This window comes from Magallana gigas, chromosome 10 (assembly GCF_963853765.1).
Source record: "Magallana gigas chromosome 10, xbMagGiga1.1, whole genome shotgun sequence".
Classification (NCBI taxonomy): domain Eukaryota; kingdom Metazoa; phylum Mollusca; class Bivalvia; order Ostreida; family Ostreidae; genus Magallana; species Magallana gigas.
In genome coordinates this window covers 932,520-959,611 of record NC_088862.1, presented here as the reverse complement: position 1 = coordinate 959,611, position 27,092 = coordinate 932,520, and the positions used below count along the sequence as shown (strand labels likewise).

Below are 27,092 nucleotides of genomic sequence, written 5' to 3'. Positions count from 1 at the left end.
CGTCAATCTCACCAAGGCGTAGTGATTCAGAAGAACCAGTTTTTGCCTAGGCTTCAAATGGGCAACCCCGATACTTTCAACCATACCCTCTAGCTGGGCAACTATATCCTTACGGATTTTCGTCACCCAAGGGCTCATCTTCGAGCCAAGGTACTTCATGCAGCCATCCGGGGGGATGACAGGGACTCTTTCACCCTTTATAGCTACCTTGGTTTTTGTCGTGTTCACTGTGTAACTTTTACTCCCACATGGAGTGATGCAAAAGGTTGCAGACTTTTTGATGTTTAGCCTCATTCCAGTCTCGCAACAAAACTTTTCTACCAAAGCCAGGTTTTCATTCATTTCGTCTGGGCCTTCTGTCATCAGAGCATTGTCATCTGCGTAGCATAGCGACTCAATGCGGTCGCTCTCTTCGGGCCCAAATTTATAGCCATTGTTCTGTCTACCAATGACCTCCAGCAAGGGATCCATTGCTATGTTGAATAGCAGAGGAGACAGAGGATCACCTTGCTTCACGCCCCGGGTCATCGGGATTTCTCCCGTCTGCCCAGCGTCAGTTTGGAACACCGTCGAGGCCCCATTGTAAAGATCAGCAACGATGTCTATGAAATGTTCTGGAGACCCAAATCGCCTCAGCCCAGCAATGAAGTGCTTATGCGACACCGTGTCGAAGGCTTTAGCGAGGTCCAGGAACGTAACACAGAGCTGTCGTTTCTCTTTCTTGGCGTGGTGAATCATCTCGCTTAGTAAGAACGAGTTTTCGGAGCATCCACTTGCGGCTATGAAACCCCTCTGTCGTGGGTTTAGGGCACAACTGTCTAACACTCTCCTTACCAACAGGCTAGTGTAGAGTCGTAGCACGGACGACGAGATTGTCAGGGGCCGCCAATTGTTGACGTCCTCCAGCCCATCGTTACCTTTGGGTAGCAGGATACTCCTATTCCCTTTGAAGATCTCTGGGACCTTCTTTCTGTACAAAAACGAGTTGAACAGATTCACCAATATGTGGCCTTTAGGGTCTTTCGCTATCACAGTTTTTAACTCGATTTCATCTGGCCCAGCTGCTGAGTCCTTCTTGGCTCGTTTGAATGCCGCACGGATTTCATCCGTTGTGAAGGGCTTCAGCAATGCGATTGGGTCGACTTGTTCAGCGGGTGGATAGGGACTTAGATCCACTTCTTGTGATACTCCTCTACAAGAGTGGGGTCCAGTTCACATTTGCTCCCAGTCTCTTTACCATCCAGTAACAAGGAAGTCAGCGCCTTTTTATCCTTCCGATATAGTTGCTGGTGCTTCCTGTACATATCGGCCTTCTGGCTCGTCCGTTTACCCACCGGTCTGCCAGAAGCCCTAGCCCTGCCTCCTTGACGTTTCTTCGAGCCGCCCTTACGAACAGGGCTAGCAAAGAGCCGCGCAATCTTGTCAAGGAGTGACAAGTAACAACTCTCCGAGTCTTCCCCCTCCACGAGACTTAAGAGTGCCTCCGCACTCTCCCCGACAAGTGGTCCGCCCTCTAGATTTATTGCAGCCTTCCAATCCTCGTTACTGGGGCCTTGTTGCGAACCTTGAGTCGGTGTCGCAGTTTGCTCCGTGGCAGATTTCTCTTTCACGGGCGGTCTAGATTATTGGGCAGCCTTCGCCAGAGCGCGCCTTTTGTCGCTTATCTGTTTCAGGGTTTTACTCTTCAAGTGCTCAGAGATAGCCTTGTTGATGAATTTTACACCCTCGAATTTGCTCTCCAATTCGAGGAGCAGGTCTATCTCTTCGTCAGTCCATCTTCTATTGCCATGACTGGCAGAAGTGGATGCGGCGATGGGTTTGGAGTTGGGTCGAGCTGCTCGTTTTCGCTCGATGTCAGCTTTCGCTGCTTGGATCCGTCTTTCGTTTGAAAGACAAGGATGTCTGTGTCCGATATGTTGGCCGAGACCGGACTTTGTCCTGAATTTTTCGAGACACTCGCTACACTCATGGAGCGCCGCGATAGTCTCAGGCAGGTCATTGTCGTCCCGGGTGGTTAGGTCTGGGTCCCCGGTTGCTAGTGGGGCACTACTGGTGGCTTCTGGGTCTGTGATGTTTTCGAGACTGACGTAGATGTTATTAGCATCACCGATGGTCTCAGGCACAGACTCTCCGCGCTTGCCAGCTCCAGTCCTAATTCCCCGCCCAGTTAGGCCTTTAGAGCATAGGCCATAGTGAATGGCAATGCCCTTGAGTTTAGGATTTGATTTGTTGCACAATGAGCATGCAAATTGGATGAAGTCATCCTTGTGTTTGGCACCCATGTGCTCAACAAGCTTTTGTGGAGACTCCATTATTTCCCAACAAGCGGAGCACTTGTAGGGACTAAACGGGTACTTGATTGTAAGTTTCCCGCCTTTGGTTTTCTTTGCAACATCGTGCATCTCCTCCTCAACCCGGCCATCTATAGTGCCTTCGGAGCCCACCCCATACATATGGCCATCCTCAGGCATCGCAATCCCCAGTGACGGGACATCTGTTGGGTCGCAACCCAAAGACGAGCCCAACCTCGAGACATTGACTCGGAAGCCATCGACGAAGAAGTAATTCCGGTCGAGCACTATAGTAGGGAGTCGCCCATTTACGCACTCGATCAATGATAATTGGCGAAACTTGATTGAGAACAAATAACAAAAAATTGGAAATCTTCAAGTAGCAATGATGTTTCAAGAATTCGAGCCTATTATTTTAATGTAGTAGTATAGATGTATTAAAATGATAGGTAAAGCAGTTAAAATGATATATGAATGATATGTAGAGGTTATTTTTTTTCAATTTTATTTCACCTATGAATTTTAACAATGTAATAACTACATGTTATTCAAAGTCAAAGTACATGTAGTATCAGATCACTCTGTATCTATGTTATTGCGCAGGTTTCTGAATATTAAGAGGGTTTTGATCTTTACCATCAAGTTTCGATCTTAACTACTATACATTTGAAACACAGGCAGCTAACGTTATATATATTTCTCATAATTAAACAAAAATATACTGCTTTCCTAATAATACACAAGGTACTTACGCCGCCATCTTGGATTTAAAAAAAATATGTCAATATTATTTTTTTTTTCTAAAAATATTCATTATTAAACCATTACTTTACCTGCTTAAAAAGAAGGAATAAAAATAAACTTACTGGCGTATGCGGATGCTGCTTCTCGTTCACTTCCGAGTGAAAAGTGACAATTGTGAAATGTTGTGAATATTTCTTTGAGGGTTTATGCTACGTTGTCTATTCTATATAGGTATTCATCATCATACAGTTGATCTTATTAAATATGAAAAAAAATATATGAGCACATTACTCAAGCGTTTTTTGTGGTTTTATTATTTTCATATTATGTTGATTGGAACAATTTAATATATAACCATAAAAACCATATAAAAATTGAGGAAAATGTTTTTCATCTGATCTATATATTTACATATTTCCAGTCTTAGTTAAGTTGTCTAATATAACTGACTCAAAATATGTTTAATATATTTATTTTAATTTAAGTCATGAACTTATTAAGATGGATGTGTAACATCTAATTACTATAATTTCATTTTCTTCTAATTTCTTTTTTAAAGTACTGATAGAGTTCAATTCATAACTATTCTTTTCTAGGCTAACACATATTTTACCCCTCCATACTTCATGTGAAAACATACTACAACTTACCTGTAATAAAATCCTGTGTTCTCCACGTGCACCCTATTACCACTTGGCCAACACAGACCTACCTTTATTTTACCAGTATTTTTTTTTTTTATTTATGTTTTTTATTCATGACTTTCACAGCTTTCTTACATAATACATTTCTTTTGGAATCTCAACATTTTTTTACATACAATATACATGCAAGAATTGATATATAATAGTTCACAATGGTGTGAAAGTTTGTTTTTTATGTTTTTTAGTGGGGGTGAGAAAGGACAGAAAACATTGAGTGAAATAATATGCATATAAACACAAACAAAAGAAACAGAAGAAGAAAAGCAAATAAAAAATATAACATGCACACCAACTTATAAATTGACAGCTCTAAATTTAAGGATTTTCCAATATGTGATTATAATATACACAAACAACAGCATGAACATAATATTTAGCACGTACATGTACATATATTTATTTATGAGAGAAAAGAAGGCGGAGAGAAAAAAGCTGACGGGGCAATGGTTGCTTTGCAGCATAGCTGTCTATCAGGGTTTGCTTATCAAAAAGATTTATTTAGAAATTTAAAAAAGCATCATACATTCTTTTAACAAATAGTTTGGGATATAGTAAAGACTTGCTAAATTCTTTCAATAATATTCTCCAAGTGTCTCTCAAATTTTTCAAATTCACAGTTCTTTAAAAGTAAATATTTTTCCACAAGAAGCCTGTTTTCAATTTTCCTTTTGAGTTCCAACACATTTAAAGTTGGGTAAGTTTTAAGTCTACAAGTGAAAATATACTGTTTTACAACATAACTTAACAGGTTTTGTATTATATACAAAAATCTTTACCCCTCTTAAATTCATTTGTTTTAAAAATTAATACTACTGGTGAATGGTCTGATCGATAACTATTTTCAAACTTTATTTGTGGAGCCAGAGATAAAAAAGATTGTGAGATAAAAAAAAATCAAGTCTTCCCTGTTTAATTGGGTTTCTCTTTCTCCAGGTGTATCTTCTTAATGTGGGATTATTTTCTCTAAAAATATCAATTAAGTCAAGAGTCTCCATGAGTTTATGAACTTCTACTTGTGCCTTAGGATTATTTATTCTGTTATAGTTCATTGTATCTAGGTCTTGATTCAATACTAAGTTAAAACCCCCACCTATTATTACATATTGGCCTGAGTAAATTTCTTCTATCTTTCCTAACAATTGGGAATAAAACTCTGGGGTATCAGAATTTGGGCCATATAAGTTGACTAGTAAAATTTGTAGGTTGTCAATCGTAGTCTCTAAAATAAGATAATTTCCATTTTCATCTCTGTAATTTTTATGTACTTTAACTTCACAATTATCATTAAAGAGAATTGCAATTCCCCTTGAATTTGACTTATATGAATTAAAAAAGACATCATGACTCCACATTGTTTCTATATAATTTTCTTCTTCAGTTGTAAAATGTGTATCTTGAATAAAATAAACATTATATTTTTTCAGTTTTAAATTCATTAAAACATCTTGACACTTTCTTTTATCCCCTAGTCCTTGACAATTTACAGAGATGATTTTCAGTTGGTTGGTCATATAATCATCTGTTAATTTAACCATTGTCAAACACAAAATACATAACAAATATCATGCCCCGATAGAGAGAAGAGAGGGATATTATGTTCCCTATTGAAAATAAAAGGCTGTGCATATTAGAAAAGGTACATATTGCGCAGACTGGCAAATGCATGGTAGGTTATTTTAACTAGTGTTTAACATGACCCTGTACTTGGTTATACACATATATGAAAAAAGATTGTTATATTATCTTTAAAATAGGGACGTTTGAAGAGACAGCAGTGCTCATCCTCATGTACAGTTATGTTTAGAAGTTAATTGTGAGGATGTAATTCAATTGGAGAATTACTTATTATTTGTAAAATTAAACGCATAATTACATCCTCCCGACTCATGTACATAAGCATGTAATAAAGAACAAAATCAAGTCTAAAAGTAACACTTACTCTTTAAAGGATAACGCACGCATATCTCTCAGGTGTTGTCAAAGTGTTGTGACTTTATATAAAAACAAAAACCAGTATTTATTCAAAACGTTAGAAAAGTGGGAAGACACCAATGTCAAATTTTACTGCTAACGTCACCCGTCGATTGTGGTAAATATTTCGAACTTGTATTTAACATAAATTGTATATTGAGGTTTACATCTCCAAGAATACCATTGCCTGTTTACCTGACCAAACAAAGTACGACTTATGTTGCCAGTGTAAACAAATTTCATTCTTCATGACGACAGGAAAGCAAGGGGCGGATCATGGTACATGTATAGTCAACATGTAGCAAACCATCACTACTAGACATGTAAGTAGTCAAACAAAGAAAACGCAGCACTCCCATAATACAAAACATGTATTCATATCCTTGAACCATATGATAAAAACACAGTAAGCCCCAAGTACAGATGACAGAAGTAACGTACGGTGTTTACGTAAGATACTACGAATCACCATATTGTGAATTGTTAGCTTCAGTTAACATGTTATATCATCTACATTGATAAGATTTAGTATTTAAAAAAACATTTCTTTGAATAAGGCTAAAAGAATATGCATTTGAATCTTTATAATTTAAAGCATACGATGTGGCTATCGAGGGTAGTAAACATTTCGCGCCAAGTACATTTCGGTCCGGCGAACGCTTGCTTTAGTTGGCGTTTTAAGGAAATACGTCAATCAGAGTTCATTTATGATATTAAAGTCGACTAAGCGGTAGGTCTGTAAGACAGAAAGAAAATTGATGAAGTTTTTCGGTCAATATTTCCTTTGATACGTCGATCAAAAGAAAAATTATTAAATTCATTTTTAAGTCATGTATTCGGTATATTTAGGAGATAAATAGCAATTCTTAAATAATTATAGGAAATCACAACATATTTATGCAAAGCAGAAGACTTTTTCATAAAAAATCAAGGACCAACCAAGTGAATTTTTCTGCGAGTTTTTTTTTTAAAATTGAGTGTGCTGTGTATGAATTAGAACGCATACGTGTAAGACGCATACACTCCAGCTCTGGTCATCATTTTGGAAATGTTGAATTCAGTTCAATACAGGAACCCTATAGCAATTATAAACATAAATATCGTTTTCAAATGTAAACAGTTGTTTCGTGCGTTCTATGAAAAGATATGTTCTAAACACTCATTGCACTTATGTTCATATACAGAATGGTTGCAAAAAAATTATGTTCTCTTCGTCGACAGGGAATTATTACAGGGATCAGATGCCAACATATCTAAAGAAAAGACAAAACAATACACTAAACAAGAAACTTGTCAGTTGTTACCAAAGTTTGATGGGTTGTAGAATTTGTGAACGGACGAATAAAGCAGTGGAAGCTACTCGACTAAGTCATAAAAACATCATCCCTCACATTAGGGACTTTAGTTTGTACCCTTTGCAACAAATACAGAGCAGCAAATGCATCAATGGACCAGGAATCGGAGAAAGTTGCATGCTTCGAACCGGCTCCAACAAATTGTAGACGACGACCATCTTTTGAGAAAGAATGAAGCCTTCCAAACTAAACCAGTAAATAGCCTACACTTAAGAAAATTCTAGGAATTTAAAGAACTTAGAAAAAATTAAAAGTTGTTAAAAAAGATACTATCAGGCAGCTATATTTGTAAAGTATTTCTTGTGAAAATATCACCATTGATCAAAACATAGCTTTTTTACATTGGATAGTTGCAAGCTTCAAACAGACTCCAACAAATTGTAGAAGATAGATAATCTTTTCAGAAAGAAGGTAGCCTACCAATGCATTGAAAGTTTAGATTGGGTTGATTTTCCCAAACTATCAGTAGATGGTCGTGATATTTCACCAAATAAACCTGTCAATCGCCTAAACTAAAGAAAATTCGTGGAATTTAAAGAACGAAGAAAAAAGTTATTAGAATAGATATACATGTACAATCAGCCAGAAATATTTGTAAAGTATTTCTTGAAAATATCACCATTGATCAAATCAAATATTAGATATAAAAAAAAATTAAAGTGTTCATGTATAAATTTGAATACATTTATAATGGCAATATCAGCTATGTTTATATTTCAATACTTACATTTACTGTATTTCCTCCTATTGAATTGAGTGATATTTACGCAGAACAAAAGGTCCTATCACCAAACGCTGATTAATATATTTTCCAAATAAGGTAAAACTGAAAAACAGTCACAGCATTTAAAAACATAGTCCACACTCTCTTAATTCAATATTCAAACAAAAATCACTGGAGCAGAGGGGAAAACTAGATGGTACAGTACCTGTAAAGTCAGAGCACGTTTACACATTGCACGTGTATTTGGCTGCTGTTTACACATTGCTTGAGTGATGCGGTTCATGGTCTACCAAAGATACCTAGATGCAGGTGTACCAACACAAGGTTTAACAAAGAAAACGAAACATTCAAGATGCAGCAGAAATACCAAGTGACACAGATGATTAAGGTGAAGAGCAAAACGAAGATTTACTGATTAATAATCGTTATGTATATTCATTAGGTTATGTATGTCATATATATTATTATGTATATATACATCATACTTTATAATAAGTAATGTTTCTTGTAGTCTATACCATGCTTTTTTAAAAATGGTCATGTTTTGATGATTAAGAGTACTTAAATGAGCATGCAAGTGATTTTAGAAACATCGATGATTTATCTATCGACTCATGTTTGTTTTCAAATTTGTCTTCGGGTTTGAAATTCTCGAAATAGTTAGCTATATGTACTAATAATTTTATAGGATATGATCGATTGCTGTTGTGATACATTTTTTTCATTAAAATGAATTGTATTAAGACAGAAAGTATTTGATTACAATCTTGCATATCTTTCATAATTTATATGATTATCTATTGTTATCTTTAACACTGCGTGATGATTTGGAATGTGAGCGGCTGCTAGGGATATCGTTATTTTTTTCTTGGAATGATCAATAGCATGAGATATTTTTTTTCTAAATCCCTACAAAATAATAAAAGGAAAACTTGTTGAAATCGTTGTTATTTTATTACATGAACTCCTTTGCTATCTTGTTATTTGGTTGCTAGGGCATGATAATTCCGTTTTTATTGTTTTCTTAAAATTTGAACCTGTTTCTGTTATGCTTCGAAAGACTTACATTACCCTGATTTGTCCAACGGACTGACTACGGTTTTTTTCTTCCCTTTTTTATTATCTTGACAATGAAAACTTTTAAAAGGTACTGCCATTCTTATATATTCTACATTTACAAAGATTGCCGTTTTTCATTAAACAGTTCAACCGACGGTCTTTTAAGTACCCTTGTTAATTGTTCTTGTATAGTACGGAAAAAGTTTTTGATTTGAAAATAGACATAAACAATAGATTTTTAACATTTCCTTTAATGAATAAGTAGAATTTAATAAAGTTTATAGTTCTATTTTTTGTTCGTAAGCCAATCTGTATTGGCCAAATAAGAAAACGTTCAAGTTTATATATGAACACAAAGAGGAAAACAAAAAGGTTTGCCGTAAACCACATATCACCATGTTGAGCTAAGCGAAAAAAAAACTTGAGAGTTCTTTAATTTCTAGATTTTAGAGTCTCCGAAGTTCGCATCTATATACATGTTTATGTAAAAATACATTTTTTTTCAAAGTCTAGTAATTTAAAATCTTGAAATATAAATTGTCTAAGTTTTAACCGGGTTTTCAAATTAAAATAATCCGCCTGAAAACAGATATCTTTAGCAAGGCAAGTCTATTTTTATGAAAAGAACAATATACTTAATATATCTGCTGCAGAGACGGACAAATACTGATACAAGAAACCTTGTTTTCTTTAAAGAAGATTTGAAAGCGTTTTTAACAACCTCCTCGCTATTCCATTTCCTGTTTTTACCACATGGGAATGTGTCGATGACTGGCGGTGGAGCTTGGATAGGAATAAATCCTCATGTGAACTAGTCATTCACGGATTTTAGCGATCGTTTAATGAATAGCCCGAGATTTCTACCGCGGGCTGATTAAGTTAGGTTGAAACTTCAATTGCGCTTGCGTAAATTGGAATTCTGGGAAGGAACTAGACAGTTCGTGGTACAAGTTATGAAAGAGGTCAGTTTCTAGGTCAAACTGCTTATTGACTGTCTATAAGTATCGTCCGCAGCCGTGTTCCCTTGTCCGCATAAATGCACCTTCTCGATTCGTAGCAAGATTACAGAGGATATAGATATCTCGTATTTTAATAAACTGTCTCTCGTGATAAGGGTCATCGTGGCATCTGGTCATGCAATGCTTATTATCAGTGTCGTTATCTATAGAAAGCATTGATGGATTCTCTATCGCAGTTACCGTCTCAAAAACCCCTGCATGGCTCCACGAAGCAAAGCCGATTATAAGTAATAGTATTTACTTTTATCCAAAAATTAATATTTCGCTAGTTGACTTATTAGCTTTTTTTTCAACTTAACTTGTGTTGTATTAAGCTGTACACAAGACATTCATAGGGCACATGGCTCGAGCCACAATACAGTCTGCTCTTTAGCTCTGACTAGTGTTACGAGTTGACCAAGGTTTCTTGTAAAGTGAATGTCTCATTTATTTGCGACATGTGCACTAATTGGATGACAAGACTGGCTATTTTGCTATCCATTACTGTGGGTCAGAAGTGAACGACATCCCCGAGGGGTGACATATCCTATACATTATCTACCAGTTATTGTTTGCATCTTTCATATGTATCACATAAAATAGGTTAATGAATTATATTACAAAGAGAAATATTAAATACTATTACGTAAGAATAGGTAAGGTTATTATCTGAAACAGAATTAAATAAAGACGACTACTTGGAATGACTTATTTGTTAAATTAAACATATTTTTACAGCTGTTTTAACTTTAAAAAATTATTTTTTAAACATATAACTATTCTTACATCTGTTTTAGCTATAAAAACTGAATCATGACTTTAAAAACATGAATAAGAAAAAATCTCAATACGACTTTCTGTTTTATATCCCTAGTAAGGATCGGATCTTGTGAAAATTTTCCTAATTTACTTACTGAAAAACATTGTCAATGTCAAATACATTATTTTAATCGACAGCAAAAAGAGTTTTAAACCTACTGTCATGAAACTTTACCTCGGTCAGTGGGTACGTCCATCATATATTGAAGTAGTCGAATAACATTTTTTTATATAGATGTTTCGCATACGTCTTAATTGGTCATTATTATATGGTATTCATTGCTTATGTGGCAGCAACAGGGAAATTTCGTCCGGCAGTAATCACATCCCATAATTAAAGTATTTCAATAAAGACAATGCATTGGACTAATTGTATTCGACGCGCTCGCGAAACATGTTAATTAAACTATCGATTATACTTTTTTATTATCATCGGGCACGATGTTTCACTCTGCCAGAATGAGTAGTGAACAACGATGTAAGTTGTTGCACAAAGTAATGAATAATCTTGATATCAATCAGGGATTTCAATATTGTACTTGAAGTCTTTTTCAATTGAAAACTATTAGAAACATCGAGTATGTGAGAATACAGAGAAGATAAATTAATGAGAGAAAGAAATCCGGCTAAACTGTTTAAAAATTGGATACTGTGAATTTTGTTTAAGTTTATAAGGTGTGTAAATGTTTTTTCATTCAATGCTAAATACCACTACAATCAGCTTTGAAATGAGATGTACTATAATAATTTTTATTATTGTACAGAAATTATTTTATTAAAATAAATATTTCAACGTCAGACATATGTGCCATGTATCACCACCCATGTGGAGAAATAGTACCCTGGATAAGAATTCAATTATCATGTAATAGGGTACAGGTTCTGGAGATGGAAACAATATTATTAGGTTATCCTGTGCGGGGACCAGGCGCTAGGTTAAACCCTGACCTACGAATTATTTCATTTTGTATGAGTAAGTTGCGCATAGATCATTTCCAACTTCTCTTTATTAGTCTGAAGAGATCGGGTTAATAGTCTCAGTTGGGCATTGTTGGCAAAAAAGTACAAGAGTTGCAGAAAAAAATACGTACGAATTAACATTTATTCAAACTGATAACATTTGTTAAATCGTACGTTGAAATTATATCTTGGCTTTTAATGTTCTGAACACCACTCATGCCGCCATATTTTTATTTGTACGCCCCTATTCCAGCCACCCTATATACGCAACTGAATTTCAAAAGCTCTCAGTCTTAACCGTTCATGCTTCAATTGTTGTACAGAAATATGGTGTTTATCTACCTACACTATCTATATAATAACCGTGGGTTGCCCCGAACTCACCTATACATCTTGTCTGGTAGCTGTCAGCTTCTAGAATAGCCTGCACGAGCAGATTCCCGCCGTCTGACGTCATGGCTACTGGGTAGCTCGTACTAGGAATGGTTCCACGAACACCACACTCCCCTCCGTCTTCTTTCTGGGGAGCCAGTACCACCTACAGGTGGGACCACCGATCTTCAGGGGGGCAATCACGCCCATCCCAGCAACAGCCGGGATAACATGAAAGGGAACCTGGTCCCACCTACAGGTGGGACCCACAATCAGGGTGGCGCTACAACGCCCATCCCAGCAACAGCCGGGATGAAAATCAGCCGGGCGGCCAAGGCCATATCAAAACTGGCCTCCGCCCGTAGGGGTGATGGTAGCTCACCCTACCACTCCTGGAGGATCACGATGTGCACCCTGCGAGCTCCAGGGTAACCCCGCGGCATCTCCGCCAAAACGTACCCCCCGGTCAGGGCTCCAGGAGGGGGACGAGGGTACTCCGGGTTGGGGGCGAAACTTGCTCCTGCTCCCGGGCGCCAGGGTTCTTTGAGAGGAGTAGGTCACGTCTGGTGCTAACAGAACTTCCGAAAAACTAGGAAGTGGGAAAGCCATCCCGGCAACAGTCGGGATAGCAAGTCACAAGGGCAGGGCCCATCTCCACGACAAGGGCCGACACACACACACACAAAGGAAAATCCAGGGACAGTCAAAGTCGTTTTGGGTTGCTGGTTCAGTCCGGGAAGGGCAGCTCTGCTATGTCTGGTCAACAAGACATGCCGTACGCAATTCTGAGGGCAAAGAGGGTCTCGGTGGTACATCCATCACTTCTATCAGGACGCCAGGACTGGAGTACTTCGAGTTTGTTGCCTCTCCTTGGTGCTGTCCTCCGGCAGGAACTTTGAAATACTCCTTCGCTACCTCAGGGCTGCTCTCCATAATTCTCGGCTTAACTGTACTGGCAGCCTGGACATACAGATCTTTATCCCACGAGACTGCTCCCTGAATCTGGGGCACGGAGTCATCCACCAAGTCCACCATGGCCTCAGGGCATCTGGATTCTGTAGGGATCTCCTTACTGCGCTGCATTTGTCGCCCCGGATTACTGTCTGTCGGGGTAACTTCACCATCTCCCAAGACCGCAGCTTTCAGCCTCTTGCGTCGCACCCTTCGCCTACCACGCTTCCTCCTGCACCCGATGATGGCACCAGAGGTGTCCATGTCCTGATCCACACACGGGTCACCTGCAGCCAGCTTCCTCAAACTGTTCATCTTATCCCGGGTCAGCCGGCACACAGTGCGAAGCTGCCCGCTTTCCATGGGCTGTGAACTGCCCATCTGTGTCTTTGTATCTGCAACTGCTCGACGGGCACCACGGTAAGGCAGAGGACAATCGTCTCCAGCACCTCCTTCCGTCTTCCGTCTGACATAAGTGCGACATTCTCTCCGAAAATGGCCAGACTTCCCACACTTAAAACAGTTGCTTGTCCTTGGGCCAGGATGCCTTCTGGGGAGGCCAGTCATCTGGGTCCCAAGCCGAGTTGAGTCAAGTACTTCCTTGAGAGTCTTCTCTAGCAGCTGCACTTTTCCCCTCAACTCCCGGATCTCGCTCTCAGCTTCGCCACATCCCCCACATTTAACAACCCCCATCGAGTCCTCTCCATTGCAGTCCACGACATCAGGGCACTCAGACTCGACAGCGAGTTCCTCACGTGGCCGCACCTTGCACTCTGCACTCCAGTCTGCAGGGGCTGACACTCTGCTCCCTGGAACCTCAGATTCTCCATTGGAGAACAGATCAGGCGAAGGTGAGCTCTCAAATTGCACCTTAAGTCCACTGTGTTCCCTCCTGCTCTTCATACAGGAACCCACCTCCACCACCAGTGGGTTGGAACCTGACTTCCGGGAAGTCTGCTCCGTGGTACAACCATCCACAGGGAGTGTTTCTGTTCTGTCACTTCTATCGGGTGTCATCATGTGTACCGTTCTAATAAGCTGACTCTCGCTAGCGGCTCTGCTCCTAAACTGGGGTCCTCTGCTATAGTCCTCCGCCGGACAGGCACCTCGGTTGGACAGGGGGCTATCCCAGTCCCCACTAACACTAGCACCTGCGTCAGTCCTCCTCCCTACATTGGTGGGGCAATCCCTCCGGAAGTGCCCGACCTCACCACATTTACAACATTGGCTAGCTCGGGGTGCCACCGGCCCTCCTTGTGGAGGAGGTGGCGGTGACGGAGACATCGGGTCTGCTTGGGCTATACTACTCTCCCTTAAGGCATTCTCCAACTGCTGCAGGCGGCTCTTGAGTTCCTTAATCTCATTCTCCCCTTCACCATCCTTCTGGCTATCTTCAGCTACCTTGTCCTTATCCGCCATGGCCCTAACCGCCTCCCGCTTAGGCTTGGGGGGTCTGCTCTGACGCGAATGCTGGAAGTACTGCATGCGGTCGACAGCTTCCTCCACAGTCTTGGGTTGGCCATCCAAAGCGTACAAACCCGCCTCCCGGTCCTCAGCTCCATAACACAGACGCGGTATAGCCTGGGTATGAACATCCGGTAGCTGGGGGAATGCACGAGTAGCCAAAGTGAGCACTCTGTCAGACCACTGTCGCAGGGACTCACCACTATTCTGGGTCGCTGATTGGAAATTAAGTTGATGTGTGAGGTCTGGTGCCGATGAGCCAAAGCGCTTGTCGAACTTCCGGAGTATTTCACTGAACCTCAGGCCGGGGGTAGTCTCCAGCATCAAAGTGTAATACTCACTGGCTGGGCCCTCCAGGAAGAAACAGAATTGATCGTGTTGCTCGGTCTCATTCCACTGTTGGCTGCGCGAAAGGCGAACAAACTTATGAAGGAAGGCTTTCCAGTTGGACTTGCCTTCATAGCGGAGATCCTTATATCTAGGTCTATTCCGGACGGTCGGGTGGCTAGAACTGGCTGGTAGTGCGGTATAGTCTTGAGGATTGTACTGCATCGCAGGCAGCTGCACATCTCCAGGTGAGCCATAGGTCGCGACGGGTGTCTGCAAAAACTCGGGGACCCCACGAGACACTGCGGATGACCGCGCGTACTCCGGGGGTGCGCGAGATGTTGGGGATAACCGCGCGTATCCATGGGGAATGCAAGACGCAGCGGGAGTCCGCGCGTAACTTGCATGGGGATGAGGGCGCGCTGCGGATAACCGCACATGTTCATGGGGATGGTGAGACGCTGCGGAGATCCGCGCGTACTCAGGGGGACTGCAAGACGCAGCGGCAGTCCGCGCGTGACTTGCATGGGGAGGTACATCCCTAGCCAAGGGCTCATATTCATGGGGTACTGGGACATATGTATGGTCACCCAGGGGATGGGGTTCCCCAGACAAGGGCTCATGATACTGTGGCTGGACTTGCGCTATTCTACCTCCCTCTCCCCCAGGATTGTTGGGCTGGGAGGAGGCCACAGGTGTTGGGACCGCATAACCTGTAAAATACTGGTGGCGTCCTGACATTGGCCCCCCCTGCGCAGTTAAATACTGATCATCCCGGGGCTGGGGTGTGGGGTAATAACAGCTGGGTGCAACCGGCTGGGTTACAGCAGTGCACATGCGCACACCAAAGGATCCCTGCGAGGTATGGACCAAGGACTCCTGGACCCTAGTGGCAAGGTACTCCCCCCCCGGGGGAGAATGGCGAGGCACCCCATGAGGGGGCCTACTACCTGACATTGAGTTACTATTCCCAGGGGCAGGGGTAGGCTGAGCAAGTGAAGCTTGGGGTTGAAAATCAACAATCTGGGGTGCATGTGGCAAATCCACAAGCTGCCCTTGGCTTACATTAGCAGGGTCCTGGGGATGGGTGGTGGAACTAGTAGGGCAATAGCTACAGGGCTGGGGTGTGGGCTGGTATGCAGGCCTGACAGGCCTGCCGGGCATGGGGTTGGAGGGGGACGGGGGACGGGGTGATGGGGGAATCCAGGTCTAGCAGGTGGGGTCTCAGGTCCCCTTGAACATGAGGCGGATGCAGCGGGGTGACTCCAATGGTATCCTCAGGCCCTCGGTCGACAGGAACATCCCTAACAGTTGGGTCACACTGACGGGTAAGGGCCACATGGGAACGACGTGACATGGGGACCCCTACATAATCGCTGGGCGGGACAAATTCCCTACAACCAACTGGTGAACTGCATCTAACCGAAGACCCGGGGGACACCCCCGGCTGAATACTACTGGCTGGCCCAGGCACAACAGAGTGTGCCACAGTGACCTCTGGCTCCCTTACTGTACCCTGCCAAACCCCCCTCCCACACTGGGGATAGCCTGCCTGCCCCCCTGGAAAGCGGGATGGGCCGGCAGTCTGACCTACCCTAACAGTGCTCGGAGCACAGTAACCCATATCACCCGGAGTTCTAAAACCGACATTATCTGGGACATGATGTCTGCCACTAATATACCCAAACTCCTCATCGGGAGTTAAAGTGTCGTCTAACCCCAAGGCTTGCAAAGCCTCTTCAAACGAAACATTCATGACGAGCGAATGATGCAATACACAAAAATGTTCAAAGTCAAAATCAACACAGACTATGCGAGAAAATGCAAAAATATGTGCTAAATGCAAAAAACAATACCTATCAACAATGCAATAAAACTTTAAACGAAAAAACTATGCACAAAATATGCAAAGGTGAAAGTAAATTCACGAATTAACCCTACAGTCCGAAGCACGTGGCGGGCCCCCAAAATGGCGGCTACACCCGTATATCTATAAAAAAAAAAAAACGAAAACGCCTAATAAACAGCTTTGACACTTTGCGGGAAAAAAATTTTCCTGTCTAATATATACCGTGAGTTCAGGGCCGCGAGTTGGGCGCCAATATGGTGTTTATCTACCTACACTATCTATATAATAACCGTGGGTTGCCCCGAACTCACCTATACATCTTGTCTGGTAGCTGTCAGCTTCTAGAATAGCCTGCACGAGCAGATTCCCGCCGTCTGACGTCATGGCTACTGGGTAGCTCGTACTAGGAATGGTTCCACGAACACCACAGAAATATTGTTTGGCCGCTGTCTTTCGATATCAAATAAATCATCAAGTTAGTGGTTATTGTTCCGAATGTAAAAGAAAATGTGATTTCTTTCGTTTGAGGAAAGAATTAGACAGAAATCAATTTCTACTAATCATTGGTTATGAATGTATTAATTTGAATACCTTGAAAGGTATGTTCAGTCGTGCGGATTAATAGAATATGTTTCTTACATAGCTGCTGCATGTCGTTGCTATAGTCCATTAAATGTGTTGTTGTTTTAAGACTGATCACGTATCGGAGAAACCACATAATAGAATGCATACTGCTGTGCGATCATTCTTTCATAACAAGTTATTTTTGAGGTGCAAAACATACGGATAACTTTGGAACACATGAACTTAAAAGCATTATTGGCACATAATTTTGATAAAAAGTAGATAAAATATATATTATAGAATTAACCGTAACATTATAGCGGTATAGATAAATATGCGTTGTAATCAAATGGTTGGTATTTCTCCTCTAAATCTTAATGAATACTTTACTCAAGCAATAATTCCAATCAAGGCATCTCCAGTCTCCACGTCTTGGTTTGGCCACATGGTCCTTGTGATTTCTGTACTGAATATCTAAAAATGAAGGATTAATTTAAAAAGAAAAGATTATTAATACACGATACTTACAAAGAAAATGTCATCCTGCAGCTCTACATGTATTGTGATCCCCTCTGACACTTTGATGTCTTCGCATCTAACAAGAGAGTACATATCTGAAATAGCTCTGGACATGAAGGAGTCGTTAATACTCGGGTCTGTCTACGTTGATCATGTCCGTTGTTCGCAGGTAATACTTAAAAAGATGGTTTAATGATTTGTTATAGTTTACTATTGTCTGGTGGTTTACCTCGTATGTTTCCAGAAAATTGTAGAATTCTAGGATGGAGTCCCTGTCCAGCATTTTGGAAGAAACCTCTACTTTGGGATTACATATCTTCCATAGAATTCTTTGAATGTTCCCTATATGGTTACTTTTGTTCTGTCCTTCAATTCCTGTGGCCTTAAAGTAAACGCTGTCCATATGCTTCCATATCGGAAGCTTCAGGAACCCCGCACGACCATCATAAAACCCAGTTTCTTAAAGCTTTTGCTTCAGACCAGATGCATACTCGTACTGTGCTCCATTACCTTTTTTCACTTTCCTACCGTAATCGGGGGAGCTTGGAGGATTCCTCTTCCTAGGCGTATACTTACCTATGTTTACTTCTGGAGCAGTGGTGTTGACTTCTTCTTCGCTCGCGACAGACGGCCTGTAAGAAACATCCGCTGTATCCACGTCTTCCTCTGAGGAAAACGATAAAATTCTCCTTTTAACCCGTGTTGGTCGATGCAAGGGCTCTTCCTCCTCTACAATACATTCTTTCTCTGGGGTAGGTGCAATAATATCCGGGCAATAGGGCAATTGTTCCTCTTTATCTGGAACGATTGAAGACTTACCTTTACTCGGTGATAAAGTTTCTGCAGGTACGTTCTCATCTTCGTCTTCATTCATGGGTTCCACTGTCACAACATGGACTTTATCTGAATTGAATTCTGCTTCTGCAATAAGATTTTCAGCATGAGGACATTTTGCAAAGCGCTATTTATATCTCATTGAATTCTCTGAGTGTGAGAACATTTCAATTATTTCATCTCTTACCATCACTGTCATCCAAATCTGCAATAGGGTTTGGTGAACTAGCCCTAACCCTGTCGTTCAAATCTGCAATAGGGTTTGATGCATTTTTGGAAACCACATTGTGGGTCGGATTTTTACGTCCTCGTTCAGCGGCTGGTGCCCTTATACGGGCACCTAGCGGTATTTCTAGGTGACCGAGCTGTCGCATCATTAAAAGTACCTCCGATTTGTCGTACAGTTTATCTTCCAAACTCCTTGGATTGACATAAATGTGTTGGCTTATATTCATGGCTTTTGCTCTAAAATCCTTTAGAGATTGATCGATAAATACATTTCGCTCCTCAACACTATCTCCATCAGGTCCACTGGGACATCTCTGCATATGAGATTTCCGACGTTCGGAACGTTCTGTACTATAGCTAACTTAAAACAAAACGAGGGAAAATCGTTATTAGCAACAAGCCAATTGAGAGTCCGTTTTGTACTTTAATGACTAAAACGGTGTGTTCAATATAAAACTTGTAAAATTGACTTACGCGAGGCAATAGTTACAGGGTACCCAATGTTTGCCCTTTGACACCTTGTCTTCTCTGATATTCTTCTTTTCAGGTGCAGCGGTTATTTGATTGCACTGATCATCAGGTCCTGTATCTGCAGTTTTCGTTTAAGGTTGACCATTCTTCTTAGCATCATTCTTCGTTCTAGGTTTTGTCTTCACCTTACAAGAAATAAATATACAAACCCGTCGCAGCGCTTCAGTAGACTCCTGTAGTCGTGTGTAGTTTTCAGACAAAACAATCTCCAACTCTTTGAGTTTGGAAGCAGGGATGCCTAACTTCTCAATGGTATGGTTTTCGTCAAAAGCTCCATCCTTTCAACGATTCTACATAAGAACTTACCTGGATGGAGTGCACAACGCAATATTTAACCCATTTGTTAGAGGATTTGATTGTTGTTGATGCCATGTTTTTTAAAGTACACTTTACAAAAATTTTAAAAAACAATTCTGATATCAATAAAAACAAGTATTGTTCAAATTGAATAAATGAAAATGAAATCGATTTGCTAGGTACAATATCACAGGTAGTATCTGTAATACTAAGTCAGTTCTTTAGTTAGACAAATAACTGTCAACTGAGGATAAACGGTAAAAACACTACTATTATACCATTTAGAACAATAAAACATAATTATTTCTTTTCCAGGCAATTGGACAATATACCCGGGAGTAATATACTTGTATGTATGTATTGATTGATTGCCAAAAGGGTTATGAAATAATTGAATAATAAGCCGTGAAATAATTTAAAAATTCACTAATTGTGTGTACCCAGAGGCAGAACATGGATAAAGGTTAGTAATGCTGCTTGCGTGTTATTTTTACTAGCACTATCTTGTCCGTTATCTGATAATCTCCCTGCTCTCCCTTATCCCTGCTGCAGCACTATTACATTTTAGAATATTGAAAACTGAAAAAAAAAACCTAAGGTACACAACCTAAGAATGACTTAAAAATCTTGCATTAAACAATATAAAGCAATGCTCTAACTTACACTTGTATTAAAACTAAACCACCACTCCTCCTAAAAAAGAGAAAAGTGCAAAATAAAAATTAACAAAATGAATGTTAAAGAGAATAAATATCAAAAAATTAATTATATTAGCACTATAATCAAAAAATATACCACTTCATACCGAGAGCCAGGCTATATTCTCCGCAGGACAGTTAAGGCAACATTTTGCTTTTAAACAGCAGTAAAAGGAGGTCGTTTTGCTTTTGTCTATTCATTTCTGCATAATGAATAGTTCTAAACTATTTTGGGTGTTATTGTAAAGATATGGGTCTCCTTTACTTGACCATGTCTAAATTTGTCGGTCACGTGACTTTTTAGGGTCACGTGGGCGTCTTTTAGACAAAAATCGTCAATGCTAAAATGAGACAAGAAGTTCAAGGGCAAGGCAAAGAAATTTAAGAGTAAGTAATATGACAACATATTCAAAATTATCCATAAATCATAGAAATCAATGCTCATTCAGTTGTAAAGTTTACTAGTTATGTAAATTTCTTTAAAAACTGGCTACTTGTTCCTAAAATAGTGCATTTTTGTATATTTTCATTACAATTACAAAGTAAACCTTCATCTTTCAACAAATGAGCATCAGTTTTTATAAAGAACTCGTCAAAGGGAAGAAAATCATACCAAGTTTAATAATATCTATAGCCGTCTTGCACTTGAACTTTTGCATTTAATTTCTCAATCTAGAAGTCCTCTCAAATCAATACACATTTCAAACGCACAAGTGATCCCAAAAGGGGAGGTAACTCTTTGAGCGATAACTCTTTTGATATAGGCGCGATGTCATGTTATCATTTTATCACATATCCGAATTAATTTTAGGATATGTTTCAACAGTACATTATGTAAATGGTTATTTAAACATAGTGCTTCTGTTTTATTTATTTTAAAAGAGACAAGATGGTTACGATGAATCGTCCGCATTTCCTCTGTTGTATCATGGATGTAAACAAAAAAGTATCAGTTCTCTTGGTTAACCGCATTCGCGGAGTTATTGGTTTCTTAATATTTTTTTAGTAATGGGAGAAAAATATATAAGAGCTAATCGTACACAATTATTTGAGGGATTAGATGTCAACAGAGACAAATGAAGCCCCTGATATTAATAAACTAACTAAATTGTTCTCATAATATATATTAAAAAATAAGATATGGAGTATTTTTTTCATTATTTATGTGCAGCCTTTGCCCAATGACTGCATATTCTATAGCACTGCTTGGGTCTGTTAATATTATTCTGGGGAGGGGGTTCAAAGGGGTAACTTTATTATGTTTGCCAGGGGCCATGGTGTTTTACTATGTAAATTGTGAATTAAATTAGAATTTGCCACTGGGACTATACATGTAGATCTGCCCATGTATGAGGCCTTTTCCCATCCCCCATAAGCAATCAACAGTATTCACCTTTGTATTACACATGTTACACTTGTAATTTAAACATTCATTAAAATTGACTTTTATTTTTATTCAACACATGCAGAATGATTAAGATTAAGGAGAGGGGGGAGGGCTAGCATATCTATTCATTCACAAAATAAATTCTAAACGCTCATTTCTCATTACCAAGAAAGGAAAGAGAGTGTGTAAATCCTGCAACAAGGCGATCAAAAGCCATTTTTGGTTCACATCAATATATTGAATTTAAATAAGTCTGAATTCTCCTATGTGAGAGACTCTCTCTCCCGCCCATTTACATACCATCCCCTTTCCACTTCTCAAACAAAATTATATATATAGAAACAATTATATTTGGTTCATTTGTTTTATTAATTCAAGAAGATAAAGGGACTTTCTGAAAAAAAATTCTGTGACAACATTTAAACCTGACATATGCATGCAAACTCAAAATTGCAATTTCTTTTTATGATGTCAATGTGTTTATTGTATGACTTCTTAGTTCTGGTCCTCTTCTCTCTTCAAAAACACAGTCTTCCTGTTTCTAAAGTTCAGGTTTTTCTTTCCATCATTTCATCTTGTATGTGACACCAGGATAATGGTGCGGGTAAATGATCACCAATAAGAACATCATTTATGTAAATCTCAAGACAAAGCAGGTACCAGCTAAAATGAAAATTATATATATTTCAGTAAGTTTAACTTGTTATCAAAATGGCTGAAAGACTGAAATGGAGGATTTTCTACAATTTGATAGTCAATGGAATTTATTTATCAAAATAAACATTTCATTATGTTAATTAGATGTGCATTTAATTTTGCACAAATTCAAATACAGCTTTTCAGTTTGATCGATTTGAAATTATTCGCATCCTCACCCCTGATATGTGCATGATATTAGTTTAATTGCACCCCTTTATTTTACCCAGCCTGACCTTAAAAATGCACATCTCTCTCTCTCTCTCTCTCTCTCTCTCTCTCTCTCTCTCACACAACTGATTTGATTGATTGATATTATATAATGCTGGTGCAGTCAGTGTGAACTAAAACATACCATGTATTGTTGATTTGTTGATGAGCAATATTCAAAATTGCAGATTTATACCGTAAATAACATAGGTTTATATCAATCATTTTAAAACATTAAATGAAACCATTCGTACTTGAAAATACTTTTTCTAATTGAATTGTCTCATAGAATAATCAGATTGGTCATTATTTCAATGATAAATTGTTGAACTTATACATGTATTTATTTACTTACATTTTCTTCCAGCCTTTTTTTTTCAAATCAGTGTGACACTTTTCAAATTACTCTGCAAATAACAAAATATAATTATGAGAAGTCATACAATTTAATTTACATGCATATAAGGACATGTCAACAGTAATTTGAACATTTTTGTGAAAGGTCTACATATATTATGCATGGATGGGTAAAATGACCAACACTTCAAATTTTATTTGAAAGTTACATATGCACATTCTACACAAACAGTACCATATATGACCATGAATGTAGATTCCTCATTTAGAAAAAATCAGATGGAGACATGCAGTCATTTGTTTATTATTATTTGGTTTTTTTTTTTATTACCAATAGTACAGCATCATAAGTATGAACCCAGGTGACAAGATTTCAAACAGTGTTATGGTAGTAATATACTGAGTTCTAAAAACAAACTAGTAATAATTAAGAATTAATGTGCATAAACATCTTAATATATCAACTGGATGAATGTGTAAACAATATAAATGAACTGTCATGGAAGAATTTTGAACACAGTAGAAAGGTGTTATTGATCAGCTGTTCATCAATTTCCAGAAAATGAAATCAGCATCTTTTAGCCTGCACTGTACTGATTTTCAGAAAATCAAATCAGCTGTTTTCACACAGTCTTTGTATTGTTTACTTACAAATTGAAATAAAAACAAACAGCTGTGTACAGCTAAATATTGTCAGTACAAGTACTATGAACTGATTCGTGTCGATTGGTGAAAATGATCAACAATTTAACGGACTGGCAATAAAGCTACATGTACAATGTACATTGTATAGGCTAGGCCTAAATGTAAACAATGCAGTCTCTCCTCATGTTTTGAACGAAACAACACATTAAGTCGATCAGATATGCATCAACAGTATAAAATCACAATAAAATAGTTACTGAGCTATCTGGTATATTACAAATACACTGTATATCTAATCTACATACCTGATAAATCATCAAAAGATCGCCATCATCGGGAATACCAGCTACACGTGTTTACATCGTCTGACGAGCGCTTTTGGGACGCAGATTCACACCCATACGACAGATGCATTATGGAAGTTCTTCGTATATTCTGATTGTTGTAAACTTATAAAAACACACATGAGTGATTCGTAGTTATATTTTGCTTATGAAGTATTAAATCAGCCGTATTTTATGCTTAAACTGCTGTTTTCGGTATATATTCTATATATGGTAATACAGAGGCGGGGCGTATATTATGACGTCATAACTCATTATCCCTTCATTAGCATATCAAAACGATGTGTTGCCTTATCTGTCCTGCGTCCCCCGATTCGGCTCGCCGCACAGAATAATCGTAGGTCAGCTCGACGAAGGGAGGAATAAATATTTGGGCTACCAAAAAGACATGTTCTTCTCCATTCACAACCAGTCTTGTTAATTTCAGATTCGGTTTTCCTGCTGAATGGTTAATGAGGCGCCCTTTTGTTTTAATGTTGGGATGACAAGAGCAAGGGTAAGCTGCATCGACACAGCGCTTTTTCCCTTGGGCATTGGTGTAAAATAGGAAGTAATATCCATCCGTTTGAAAGTCTCCATAGGTTTGCAGCCTTCTTTCACCTTCCTTGGCGGGTATGTCATCGCCATGGTAATCGCATGCCACCTATCCTCGGTTAAATGACAATTCCCCTGTGAAGACCCCTGTGCCTTTCCCTTGAACTTCTTGTACTACCAAGTTAGGCCACGCCTCAAGAGGTCTTCAGAGACTTCGGACTTTGACTTGTGATAATTGACTAAGCCCTGCATCGTCATCTCGAGACGTGTTTGATCCAGTTTTTCCCTTTACTGACGTTGTCAGGCACACTAAACTCGGTAATTTTCGACACGACTACCTCTTTGATTCCTACTTTCAACCTTTTAGCCTCTTTCATTAACAAGTAGGTAGCGACATCATTATTGATTTGAAGTAATTTTTCATACCTTATGTCGCGTGCAACCTTCTCACAATTTTGTTTCTTTATTCCTAATGCAAGCAGCTCGGAGGGTTTCTGTATTTTGGCTTCAGACAAATTACCAAACTTTATTAAAAGGTGATCACGCACTCGTCTCTTTCCGATGGACTTTGGCGGAGACGGAAAGCTTTCAGCCTGGCGTTTTGTAGGGGTTGTTGGCTCCTAGTCGCTGTTGCCTGTTGGCTATTGCTATTGGCATCTTCCCCTTTTGTGTTCAGCCTAGTTAGACTCTCAATGGCAAAAAGAGCATCAACGGCGGACTTACTTTCAGTATGTCTGTATACTTTGAACCTGGTGTCCGAGTGACATAAAAAGGTTGCAATTGTCTTTTGAAGGCTGGTGTCCAAATTGTTTGGCATATGTCTCCACAGACCTCCTGGCATCACTAATCGTGAGGGGCTTCTTGATGCCAAGTTTTTGCTGGAGAGCAACAATGGCCTGAGATACCTTCAGGAAGGGTTGACCATCAAACTGCAGCAACGTGTGTGGGCTCTTGCTCTGTGTTCTCAATAATATATCCAGACGGATATTTCTAATATACCGTTCAATGAAGTTTTGGAGGTATGACCTAAAAACAATCTTACCTAAATACAGCTTCGCTGTTTTGTGCTCGTGCACAGGCACAACTAAAACATTTTCCCCTGTGTTCTTGTCCGTTTTCTGATAATCAGGATTTTCCAGCGAAGCCTTGTACTGATAAACATAGAACGTATGACTAAACCCTGTCCAAGGCTCATTAGATCAAAGGTCCAGTAGATTGAAGGTTCTTGATCCGAATGGAAAAATTCCGAAGGTTCATTTGTCTGAAACTCGTTGAAGTAAAAATGTTAGAATAACTAAACGGGTCAGGTTTGATTAATCTTTTTTCACCTGACAAAATACTATGAAATTACTATTGAAACCGAGTGGAAGAAAATGAGGAACTCCATTCGTTGTGTTATTGTAAGTTTATTTGTGCATGGCATCAAAATTACAGAACAAAACTCCCTGACCCTGAATGTAATAAAATACAGTAAATACAAGAACGATAACTCTTGATGCAAATTCTGTATGCATGACCTGGTATTGAATTTATGATAAAATTAAATTCGTTTCGTATACCTTTATGTATTAATTATAACTTTGTTCTGGTATTCAGATTTAAGCCTCTTGAATTTATTTGACCTTTGTTTCTTTTTTGCTAAACGTTATTTCTTGAATAAGAACGATTCATTTTCGAACGGGAGTTTTTTTGGATAGGAAAAACAAGTAGGCTGCTTATAATTGATACGTTTGAAGAATATTAGTGATGCAATTCTCGGATAACAATGATTGGTTCATCGATAAAGGCATCTCCTGATTTTAAATAAAAATTATCTTACATCCCAAACTTCTCCTCTCTGAAAACGAAGTAGAAACTCTTTGACTTTTATTTTTTAAATGATCTATTTTTAAGTATGTCAATTATTTTACATACATAAGTGTTGCAATTAAAAATATTTTAGAGTAAGATATTTTGGAATTAGAATGATAAATTATCGAGAATGAATATTTTTTGCTAAAAAATTAACTTATCAAACTTTTAATGGAAATAATGTTTTGTCGAAAAAAAATTTGTGTATTTTTTTAGAATAAAAATAGCATAAGTTGCGCGGGATATCATCAAGTGTCCCATAAAATACGTGAAATGGTTTAAATAAGCTATGCAAAACACTATTGACTTCGCGCTGTAGTTCAAGAAACAAAAGCGTTATTACGACTCATAATTAAAGACTAGAAAACTGACCAGTCAGGAAGGGCCCCGCTATGACAATTAATATAGAGAAGTGAAAAAAACTTTGAATTCCATCCTCTTTATATTAACAATGATGAAAAATAAATGCCCGGCAGAAGATGTAAAGAACTGGAATATATAGGATCTCGTGATTTGTAGTTGGATATAATTTTCATCCAACAATTAAAGTGTTTTTTTCTTGAGCCTTAGTGAGGGGATAAAACACACAAGTTGGATAAAAATCATATTATACTACAAATCATGAGATTCTATTTATCCCATATTTTATACACCGCAATCAATGTTTACACTGTTTATAAAACTCTACATTATTTTTACTTCATTATGCCTAGGCAAATCCCATTGTAAAGTCACAACTGTGGAATATCAAAAAAATATCCAATGAGTCATATCCACGGGATAAAGTGGGTTAACATGGGATGAAATAA

At 39.0% G+C, this 27,092-nt stretch overlaps 1 long non-coding RNA gene across 1 annotated transcript; it reads right to left on the bottom strand.

Moving 5' to 3' along the window:
• Positions 1 to 21,991: 21,991 nt before the first annotated feature.
• Positions 21,992 to 24,200, bottom strand: LOC117689968 (uncharacterized). Its single transcript, XR_010710137.1, has 3 exons — positions 23,860 to 24,200; positions 22,908 to 22,959; positions 21,992 to 22,309 (listed from the first exon to the last, which is right to left on the bottom strand). It is a non-coding gene; the product is annotated as an uncharacterized lncRNA (long non-coding RNA).
• Positions 24,201 to 27,092: the final 2,892 nt, after the last annotated feature.